Below are 11,812 nucleotides of genomic sequence, written 5' to 3' on the forward strand. Positions count from 1 at the left end.
ACCACCTCAAATAAGATTAAAAGTGGCAGCCAGTTAAAGTAAAGCTGGAAGATATGTTGATCTTATTCCTGATGGTAAATCGAGTAACTGCAAAACATGCACAAACGTTTCTTTGTTTAATCGAACATTTTTCAAGAATCTGAAGTAAATACGTTATATGTAGGTATACATACATTATGTTGTAAATAACTTATTTATAAATATTCATAGAAAGTTTCATAGTTACTTTGGATTAGGAAGTTACAAAATATTTGCTTTATTCCTTAAGATGATTCCCAGCAATTAAACTTTTTTGTTCTTCTCGTTCTGGTGCTCTGCTAGAAAATTTGTATTGAAGTATATATTCCTGTTCACTTATTTTTATTATAACTTAAAAATTCATTTATTCATTTATGAACAGAAAAACTTCTGCAAGAATGCGGCAGAATAACAATTTCAAAATACAGTTCATAAATGTTTTCAAAACATTCGCCTATAAAAAAAAGTGTGACAAAAATAATTAAGTTTTTTCTTTGATTTACGCGGGTTTTGGTTTTTTAGTTTCTTAACTTTTGTTATTATTTCAAAATGTCCAATCAAATTTTTTTATTAAGGCTTACTTTAAATGTTTTGAATGGAACATTAATACAATTTAGTAAATATTCAATTGTTTTACCGAATCATTTCGTTCTGCCATTTTCCTGCAGAGCGGCAACAGAAATAAAATGACTGCAGGTTTGATCGCATTTCAGCTGTCAGACTGTTTTTTTGAACAGAATTACCGACTGCAGTAATGCAGCGCGTATTTTCATTTATGAACTCAAATCTTGCATTACTGCTGCATTTTTACATAATTTAACTTACCCTATCTTTCTCACAAATAATTAATCAAAATAAATGAAAGTGACACTTAAATAGCTGTCACTAATAAACCATAACAAAAAAGTGATACCTAGTCAATTTGATCATCACCTTACATGGAGCAAAGTCATCCATTTTGATGGTCAACAATCAACAATCACCTTACACGATTCCACCCCAGAGCTCGGTATTACGAATTATGATTATTTTTTAAAATCTGATTGTATTCAACTATTTTACTTCCAAAATATCAAGTTTGTTACGATTTGTAACAGTTTGATGTCATCACATCGTTCTTAAGCTCAATTTGTTGACGTGTGTGAAGCTAGTGACTACGTAGTCAGAATTCAACGAGCTTTGTGAATGAAAACTTGCACTATAAAGCTAGTAAATCCGGAACTGCCATATTTATTTATGTATGTATATTTGAATACTCAGCAATATTTAATTTTTTCTCCTTACCGAGCAGCTGATTGTGAAACGTCAAAATTAGTGTCTACTTACTTTGGTGCCGAAATTTGTACATTACATCTTCGGTGGGGCAATTTTCAGTAGTTTTGTAATTGTATTTAGCCAATCAGAATCACTGTACTACACAGTCACTAGCTTAGTTAAAGCCCCCAATTTGTAACAATCCCCAACTCAGCTCGGGAGCTGACAGAAAGTGTTATACTGAAAGATTGGTTTACAAACAAGTAATTGGCCGCATTCACAAAGCTGGTGAATACGTAGTCAAAATTCAACTAGCTTTGTGAATGCAAAATTGTACATTAAAGCCAGTCAATCCGGAACTGTCATATTAATGACAAATACAAATACATATATAAAAAAGAAACATTTGTGTTTTCAGAACTTAATTTCTTTTTTCTTTTTAAACTCAATAAAATCAAATGGAAGATATAATATGATTGTTATTTGTATTTAAATACCGAAAGATTCATTTCATTTTGACAATTTTCACAATCAGCCGAGCAGCTGATTGTGAAACGTCAAAATCAGTGTGCACTAACTTTGTAGCCGAAGTTTTTACACTACGTCGAAGGGGAAATGTCAACTACTTTTGTAGTTAGATTTAGCCAATCAGAATCCCTTGACTACGTAGCCACTATCTTTGGTAATGCGACCATTATTACTTTAATGTTTTTGTTGAAACAACTAATATACAAATACGTTTCTGATTAGTTTTTTTTCTTATCCTTAAAAAATTAAATGATTAAAGTCGTATTTTTGTAACATAAGAGTTATTGACCCGGTACATCCTCTCCCAAAAAGGAAAAGGACAACTCCGATCCGGCGAATCTCCGCTATCGACAGAAAAAATATTTGTTACTACTATGCTAAGTGTTGTATTGAATATGTTATGTCATATATTTTTAACTAATGATTTAGTTAATGTGAGTTTGGAACACAGTTTTTACTACAATTTAGTGTCAGAGATTATTATTTTTTTTTATAATTAGCAAACACTAAAAGGGTTTTTTATACCTTTAATATGCCAAAGACACAGTGTGAGCATTAGGAAAAGAGGGAAGGGTTGGATAGGAGGTGTCAGTGTACATCGGTTTTAAATTTCTGAACATTGCAATGACAGGGAAAGATAGAGCGTGGCAAGGCGTTCCACATTCGCGTAGTACGGCTAAAAAAAGAATCTCTGTACTTCATAGTACGTCCGAAGTTGGGCTCAAGGGTAAACTGATGGGCATTCCTAGAAGCGCGGGTATTACGGTTAAATTGTTTAAGGGGAGGAATGCAACTGGCTATTTCACTAGAGCATAGTCCGTTAAAATAACGGTAAAAAAGGGTTAGGCAAGAAATCTTGCGTCGATGTTCGAGTGATGTAAACGAGTTGATGATGTTAATGTCACCAATCATTTTAAAAGCTCTTTTTTGAATACTGTCCAAGAGGCTTAAATAAGTTACTGGAGCACCAGCCCAGAGATGAGAGTTATATTCAAGTTTCGGACGTATATAGGTTTTGTAGATTGTAGCCAGATCAGACGGAGAAAAAAATTTCTTGCAACGTCTCAAAAAACCTAGACATCTTGCGGCATTTTTGGCAACATCGCGTATGTGATCGCTCCACAAAAGGTGGTTGCTGATGCACATTCCGAGGATGTCAAGATTTTCTGTTTCGTTGATGCAAGTGCCACTCATAGATAGTGGCAAAGACGGTTTATCTCGCTTTAACGTAGCAAGACAGCATTGCGTTTTCGAAGCATTAAATTCCACACGATTTTTTATTCCCAATTGTACAATGCTGTGCAGGTCGGAATTTAATGAGCTAATCATATTTTGCCGTTGCAGTTCCATATCCGAAGAGGAGGGTTGTGAGTCTGGAATGAATATGAAAAGCTAAGAGTGCTATCGTCAGCAAAACAATGTATTGGACAAAAATACTCCATTACCAAGATCGGAATCTCAGACTGACATTTCGGTTTGCCTACAAGCTAAGGACACATAAAATGTGAGAAAATGTGCGTCAAATGATGCAAAAACCAAACACATTCTCACATTTAGTGTTCCGGCCCATCAAAATGCTTCATTATAATCTGCAGGCACATCTAAATGCTTTATTTTGAATGTTTTATGGCCTCGTTCAAAAACTAAACAATCCTAACCAACAGAATCTGAAGTGCTGACATGGTCTTAAATTGGAAGATTTATATAGCTTTTTAAATTCAATCCAAATAAATGTTGTAAATGTATATTATTTAAAATAAAACTGACCAAATACATATTTAATGATTTATTAGTACTGTATTTTGTTTACTTAAATTATTTGCGAACGCAATATGAGCTGCAACTGGTTAAGTATAATTAGAAATGGACAAAAGTGTAACTCAATACTTTGTAGAACAACAAAACAGACATAAGCAAGTCTGTTGAATAATTCTGCATAATAACCAAAAATGCTAAAGAAAAATCATTGCAATTTTTGTGTATTTATGAATTTCCTTTAATTTTTGGAACTCTATTTCTATACTGCAATGTTATTTTATATTTTATAAAATAAAGATATGGAATATATATATATTTTTTTTTCATATTGTCAAACATTAGGTATGCTTTAATATATATTTGATTTTTTATAATATTTAATAACTAGACTGTATCACCATTTTAATAGAACATTCGTTTGTTTTCCTCAAACATTTTGCTGCCACTGATTCAATTTTATAAAAAAGTGTATTAAAATATCTTGAGTACCAATCATTTTAACGCTTAAAGAAGTAAACAAGATGTTTTTGTCTGTGCATAGCACTCAAATGGAATGAAATTATTAAAATGCAATAATATTAAAAATGCTAGTTTTATTTTGTATAAACCAATTTAAACAAAGTGTGGAGGCACCCCAAATAAGCACTTTGGAAAATTTTCCTACGGAATATTAACTGTTATTTTTCGTGGTGAATTATGAAACATCAATAATTTCATTGAATTTTGAATTCAATTCCAATACGAACTTGTTGATTTTTTATAAAAGCTATCAAAATTGTTTTTTTTTTTTTAAACAAACTGGATTTAAATCATAGTGTTAAGTGCTCGAATATTAAATTGACGTACCGTAGCTTATGCTTAACCGATTCATATGCAAAATATGGACAAATCACGAAAGAAACGCGTATGCTTCCTTGGTTGTAAATTTTTCAACCATACTTTCGGTGCTCCTGATGATAACAGGTAATAAATTGATTAATATGTTTAATTAACTAAACTTAATCGAAACACCATGCTGCTATGGTTTAAACAATTAAAAAATTGGTAATTAAACATTTTTAAGGAACCAATGAAAATTATATTATGCGTTAAACTGTGGGAATTTACTAAAAAAAACTTCTGTACGTCAAGAATAAACATTCAAGTCTAATACATGATCTTTTGAGTGAGTTGTGCATGAATTCAGAACGCTTTTTGAAATTTTAATTTTGTGATAAATGTCAAAATTTGCATTTTATTCGCTCTGCATTTATTAAACGGGTTCGCTATAACTGTTCTGATTATTTTTTTTTAAACATTGATGTTCCTTTGATGCGTTATATAGTTTTGTTTGATAGCAAATACACGTACGCTTCCATCAATCAAGAATGTTATGCATAGCTAAGGTATTTTTCGCTTATAACTCTTTTTTTTTTAATTTAATATTTATTAATCAAAATGAAAAATAGTCCCAAACTTAAATTATGGAGAAAACTATTTACATACTTCGATTAATTAATTTAATACAGATTTTAATTGCAAAATAAATATTTGGGCCGTTCATTAACGAAAATTTAGTAGTATCAATAAATTGCGCTCGCACCCTTAATTTGATGGTTCTTCGAACGCATCTTTGATACAATAATTCGAGGTTAATTATGAAATTTAAAGAATTTCGTAGTGATTATTCTAAATTAGTGAATTAATTACAATAAAATGATGTTGAACATGTTTTTTTCAAGACAAAAATGTACATTGGTTCGCTATCAACAAAATGACTGCAAAATTAAAGCTTAAAACTGACTTTTTCATCGAAAAAAGTAAAAAGAAAAACCTGAAAAAACACATTAACCACCCCATTTTGTTTTTGCTTGCAAAGTGCCGCTAGCCCACGGCATCGTTTTTTTTGTTGTTTGTTTTCACATCTATTCATGGACTAATTGTCAAAATTACAAATACAACAATGTAAACAAACGGGTTTGGGAGAGTGAAACGTACGAAAGATTCCGATCTTGGTAAATGGAGTATTTTTGGTATTGGACTAGAAGTAGCAGACAGGAGATCATTTATAAAAATGAGGAAGAGGGTTGGAGACAAAACGGAGCCCTGGGGCACACCAGCGTATATTTTATGAGTTTCAGACTTGAATCCGTCCAAAACAACTTGAAAATTTCTAATCCAACGAAGAAGAGATTCGTCGATACCAAAAGCACGCATTTTCGATAAGAGAGCAAGATGCCAAACTTTATCAAATGCCTTTGAAATATCAAGTGCAATAATCTTACTTTCTCCAAAACGATGTAAAGATCTGTTCCACTGTTCGGTGAGTTGAACCATGAGATCACCAGTGGACCTATTGCTACGAAAGCCGTATTGCCGGTCATTAAGAAGCTTCCGTTCCTCAAGATATTTCTTAAGCTGATAATTAATCAGCGTTTCCATGGCCTTAGAAAGAAGGGACGTTAGTGCTATCGGTCGGTAATTTGTGGGAGAAGAAGATTCGCCTTAGAATAGGATAGATGGAAAAGCTTACACAGTGGTTTTGCTAGCGTGGAAGAACACCTCTTCAGAATAATAGCGGGGATACCATCTGGGCCAGTGGATTTATGAATGTTGAGATTTTTAAGAACTCTCGCCACAGTTCGAGTACGAAAAAAGATTGGTCCCATAGAATCATTTACGCGTTCAAGAACTGGAAGAATTCCTCATGTTTTTTACAAATGACCAAAAATTCTTACTGCCTTTGGGACATTGCAGTATTTTTTGCCGTAATTTTTGGTCATGTAAAAATTTGGTCCTTCAAATATAGTCGTTGCAGGCCTTCCTGGCTTGTTTAAACTTTTTCCGGTTTTCCTCAGTTGGGTTGGCTTTAAAACACCGGAAGCTCACCTCTTTCTCCTTGATAACCTCTTTGCAGCTCGAATTGAACCATGATTTATCCTTGGGTTTAATACTTTTAACCCTATTCGGGATAAACGTTTCCATTAATAAATGAATCATACTAGAAATCATATCTGCACTGGAATCTACGTCGCTATCGAGGAAGCATAGCGACCAGTTAAAGATCCTGAAAAAATTATTGAGACCGTCCCAGTTGGCTTTCTCGTACTGCCAAACGGTTCTCTTTGGAGCTCTTTCTTTATAACTGGATTTCTTTGACACGAGAAATTAGCAGATATAACACTATGGTCCGATGTGCCTAGAGGCGTCAATACACTGATTGTGTACTTATCAGGATCAGAAGTGAGAAACAAATCAAGGGTATTTTCTGCTCGGCCGTTAACGTCTGATATTCGAGTAGGCTCATTGACAAGCTGAGTAAGATGGTTAAACTCAGCAAAAATCTCAGCACACATTCCCTCGGGCGTTGTCTGGCCCGACAGTGTCAATGTATACAAATAACAACCCACACAATGTAAACAAATTTTGTTCATATTTTTTTTTCAAAAAATACACAAAAAATATAAAATATTTTTAAATCTATATTTGAGCCGAATGAAAACTAAATTTTCAAAATGTTCCCAAACTTGCTGCAACTAATCTTTTTATATTTCTTTAAGCACTTCTTCTTCTTCGTTTCCGGCTGCTAGTAGCAGCACTTTTACTCCTCGTGGAGCATAGGGCGGCAACCAGTTCCTTCCATCTCTCTCTATTCCTAGCACGATACCTTAGCTGGGACCACTTCTCCAAGTTTTGGCACCGAGCTTTATTCATGACAGATGATCTCCATATGTTTTTCTTGGTCTTCCAGCCACCTTCAACCTTGAGGATTCCATTGAAAGCACTGCTTTGCTATGTTGTCGACCGGCTTCCTCAATGTATGCCACAGTTCATCGTTAGATATGGTTTGTGGCCACCGGATGTTCAGGATGTAACGTAGACAGCGGTTGACAAAAATTTGCAACCTTCTCGAGATGCCAGCAGAGCACTTCCACGTTTCGCAGGCATGATTTAACGTTGGACTCAAACAACTTTAACTTGGTATGGAGCGCTATTTTCTATGAGTTCCACACATTAGACAGCATTCCGAATGCACTACGGGCTTTATTTATTCTATTGGTGACATCCAGGTCCGTTCCACCATCGAGTGCCAAATAGCTTCCCAGATAGTGGAACTGGGTGACGTCTTCTGAAGAGAGTGGCACATTTGGCTGAGGTCTCCATTTCTGTTTCTGTTTGCCATTAAGCATATGTCGTCAGCATAGTCCAAATGGCTTAATGTTTCCTTCAAGCGCCATTGGCTACCCAGTCTCTGGGTAGCAGTCCCTAGCAGTCGTAACATCATCAATAGCAAGCAAGAACATTTTTATTACATCAACAAGAATTCTTGAATTTAAAAGGGATTAATAAAAATAAATAAAAAAAATGTTTCCAAAACACTTAATTTACACTTGTTTGAGAGTGCTTAAGTTACAGACTAGCTTTTGGAAATTCAATTATATTGTTAACACTCAAGTCTTGATTATAATTTCTAAGAAACCAGAATTTAGATAGAAAACAAGAACATTTTTGCGCTTTTTGAGGTTTTGAGGTACATAAAGGTTGTGGCGAGTTCTTTGTAACTTTGGTATTACTGTCACTCTACTACAAAGAAGTCATCACATAGAGCATGATTGGTATAATTTTTTTTTGTTAGTGGTTTAGCTAAACTTCTTGTACGCGTTTACAAGTACGTTATAGCTGTAAAATTTCCATCTAAAATTTTTTTATAATTGTATACGTATTACTTCCAGGAGGGGTAAATCTGCCGAAAAATCTAGGCCTGCAGATATGATCTTAAATCCAAAAATAATCAATTTATTTTGACCCATGGAATACAAAAAGAATAGAAATTTGAGTTTTGGCAGATCTACATCAAAAATAAATTGGCTTATTTTACCCATGGAAACCCGTATAAAACAAATTTCTAGCATCTTATTGCCCTGCTGCCAAAAAATTGCCTTCCCATTTAGGCAACTTTATTGGAACGTTGACTGAAAAGTTAGTAAGGAAAGATCTTCCTAACTATCAAATCAATTCCATTGATGTCAAAATAACGGTTAATTATAATTTTTCATTCAACTAAAAATTGAACTTTATTGTTCGGTGATTTGTTTGTTTTCAGCAAAATTTTATTTGATGTTTTATGAAAAAGGGTTCCTTGTTGAACTGGAAAATAAATAAGTAATATTTCTTCAAAATACCATCCGAGATGGAGTGGCAGCTTGCCTGAGGAGTGTTTAGTATGCAATGTTTTTGATAGTTTTTGCATGATCAACTGAAGGTAAGTGAATTAAAGTTCCGAGTTTGAAATGTATGACTCTTGAAAAACTTACTAGGGGCCTTGGTAAAAATGTAAATTAACAGAAAGCAGTTGACTGCAAATGAATTCTTTTATGTTTTCGGAACCTACCCAATGCCGACTACAAAGTAAGTGGACACTGATTATGACGTTTCACAACCAGCTGCTTTGTAGGGATAGGGACACAAAAATTCAAAATGGAATTATCCGTTCAGTATTTAAATTTAAGTCATTTGTATTTGATTTTATTGAATTTTAAAACAAAAACAGATTATTTCAAGTTTAAAACACAAATGTTTTTTACTTTATACACCTTGCATTTGTCATTGATATGACAGTTTGGAATAGACTAGGTTTGTAGTCAGCGCCGGATTTAGCTTTTTTGGGCCCTAGGCATATATTCTCTTATATCATATAAAATTAAATACCTACTTAAGAAAACAAATTACAACGAATTTCATAAAACTAAAATTAATTTTATTTATAATGGTAGTTAAAGGAAGCCAACATTCGGATGAGGATGCCGATGAATCTGACGACCACCAGCCAGACCAACATTCCGATGAGGATGACGATGAATCTGACTACCACCAGACAGACCAACATTCCTATGAGGATGACGATGAATCTGACGACCACCAGCCAGACCACCAACATTCGGATCACCATCAACCTGACCATCATAAAACTGATCACCACCAGCCAGTTGTTAAAACAGCAGGTGTGTCGAAAACAAATTTTTGCCAAAAATACAAAAAAGAATGGGAGGAAAACTTAGACTGGTTGCGTAGCGAAAGTGGTAATGCCTATTGTCAGGTATGTAAAGAAACTTTGGCTAACAATTTCACGAATCTGAGACGGCATGCAGTAACATAACGCCACGTGAGAATTTATAAGGCTGCTCTAAAACAACCCTTAATCTTAAAGGCTATAATTACAAATAACACCAAAGACACGGAGGTAGCAAGAAAAAAATTACATATGGAAATTGTTTGTGTGATTTGTTGCGTACAGCATTCATTGCCCTTCTCTACAATGGATTCACTTCCAAACTTGATGTCTTATATTTTGGGGAAAGCAAATGTACCTATGAAATGCGCTCGAACAAAAACGGCAACGATTATTATCAATGATGTTCTTGCACAATACTCGAGAGATGAAATAACATTTCGCCTCCAAAAGCAAACATTTTCATTGATAATAATCGATGAATCTACCGATGTCAGATCGTCAAAATGTTTGGTATTAGTGGATCGTTTTTGTTTATGTGAAAATGGCACAATTGGAATTAAGAATTCAATTATATTATTATATAACTATAATAACTAAAAGGTTTGAGTTCGACAATGAGCACATGAATTTGTTAAAATATCTTAATCCTAAGACAATTATTGAGACTGGAAGCCTGCAAACAATTCTTCCAATTTTAAAAGCATTTCCTTTTCATGGCGATGCGGATGTGGAGAAACTGAATTCACAGTGGCGTCTACTTGCCGTTGTAAATAATGACTTAGTAAGCAATTTCTCACCTGAAACAGGTGTAGTTAAATTTTGGAACGAATTGAAAAATGTTAAAAATTCGATCGGAAAACCAATGTTTCAAGAGCTCTCCGACCTTATGCTCAATATAGTCGTTTTACCCCACAGTTCGGCACGGCAGAACGTAAGTTTTCCGAGATGAATAATCTTAAAAACGTTAAAACAAATAAACTGCTCTGTAGAACCGTGGAGAGTATAATGCTGTGTAGAGAGCTCTTGAAACAAGCGAATGTATCAAAAAACGATATTTTTGATCCAAAAAAGTTGATGGACTATTTTAAAAAATATAAATTTATTGACGGAAGATATGAACTGAATGAGAAAAAAATATGTTGGAAAGAATGAAACGAAACTAAAGTTCCTAATTTTTGTTTTAAAAGATAGTACTACCTAATAGTTTTACATTATATACAAATAAATTGTATACATTATTTATTTATAATGATAATAATTTATTTAAATTATTTTAATTGTTAAACTTAAAAAAAGAAGTCTGATATGTATATTTTATCTTATATGTATATTTCGGTGTTTTGTTGCTTTAATAAATAATGTTCTTTAATGAAAAAAAGAATATTTTTTTTTACAAAAAAGTTGATTTCAGATTCACTTCCATTTTTCTCATTTCACTTCCTTTTTGACTCGGAAATCACTTCGACTTTTTTCTCAGAAGTGGTAACGCTGTTGCAACTAGCCAGTGGTTTCAAATGAACAAACAGTTACTACGAAATTACAGTTTTAAAAAATCTACCCTTTATTAATGTATATACATATGTATGGTATGACGTATGAAACATAGCCGCATACAATATATGCGTTTTGTACTTGTATAGTTAGAAAACCAAAAGAGAAACAACGAAATCTGCAACCAAGCAATGAAAAGTAAAAGCTTTGTTATTGAAAAAAAAATGAACAAACAAAATTTCGCTAATTCGAAATTTATGCGGCTCAGCAAATGTAAAGCTATGATTACACGGTCAACGAAATCCGTCAACGCGTTGACTCTCTGACGTCACAAAAAATACATATTTTCTCCGTCATCTCACCGGCAACGTTTACAGTATCAGTGCTTAAAACATTGACTATCACACGATTGACACTATTGGGTCAATGTTGTCCCAAATTACGTTGACGCACAGGTGTGTCAACCTGACTTTTACTCATCAGTGTCAATGCATTGCCTCGCAAAACTTTAATGATCACACGGTTTGACACAAAGCAAAAAAGCCGTCAGCACAAGTCAAAGTTATTTTGAGGAAATAAAATAAATATTGTGAGCTTATTAATGCACATAATTATATAGATGTGTATATTTAACTTAAGTGCAATTCATTTTCAGATAAAAAGCAATAGCAATGACCAAAAGAAATATGCAGATAGCTGTTTTGGCCGCATACATTTTAGAAAGCAGCACGAGGACGACATCCGCAGTGCAAGGCCTTCACGAAAACAGCG

Source organism: Eupeodes corollae, chromosome 1, assembly GCF_945859685.1.
Source record: "Eupeodes corollae chromosome 1, idEupCoro1.1, whole genome shotgun sequence".
NCBI classification, from domain to species: Eukaryota; Metazoa; Arthropoda; class Insecta; order Diptera; family Syrphidae; genus Eupeodes; species Eupeodes corollae.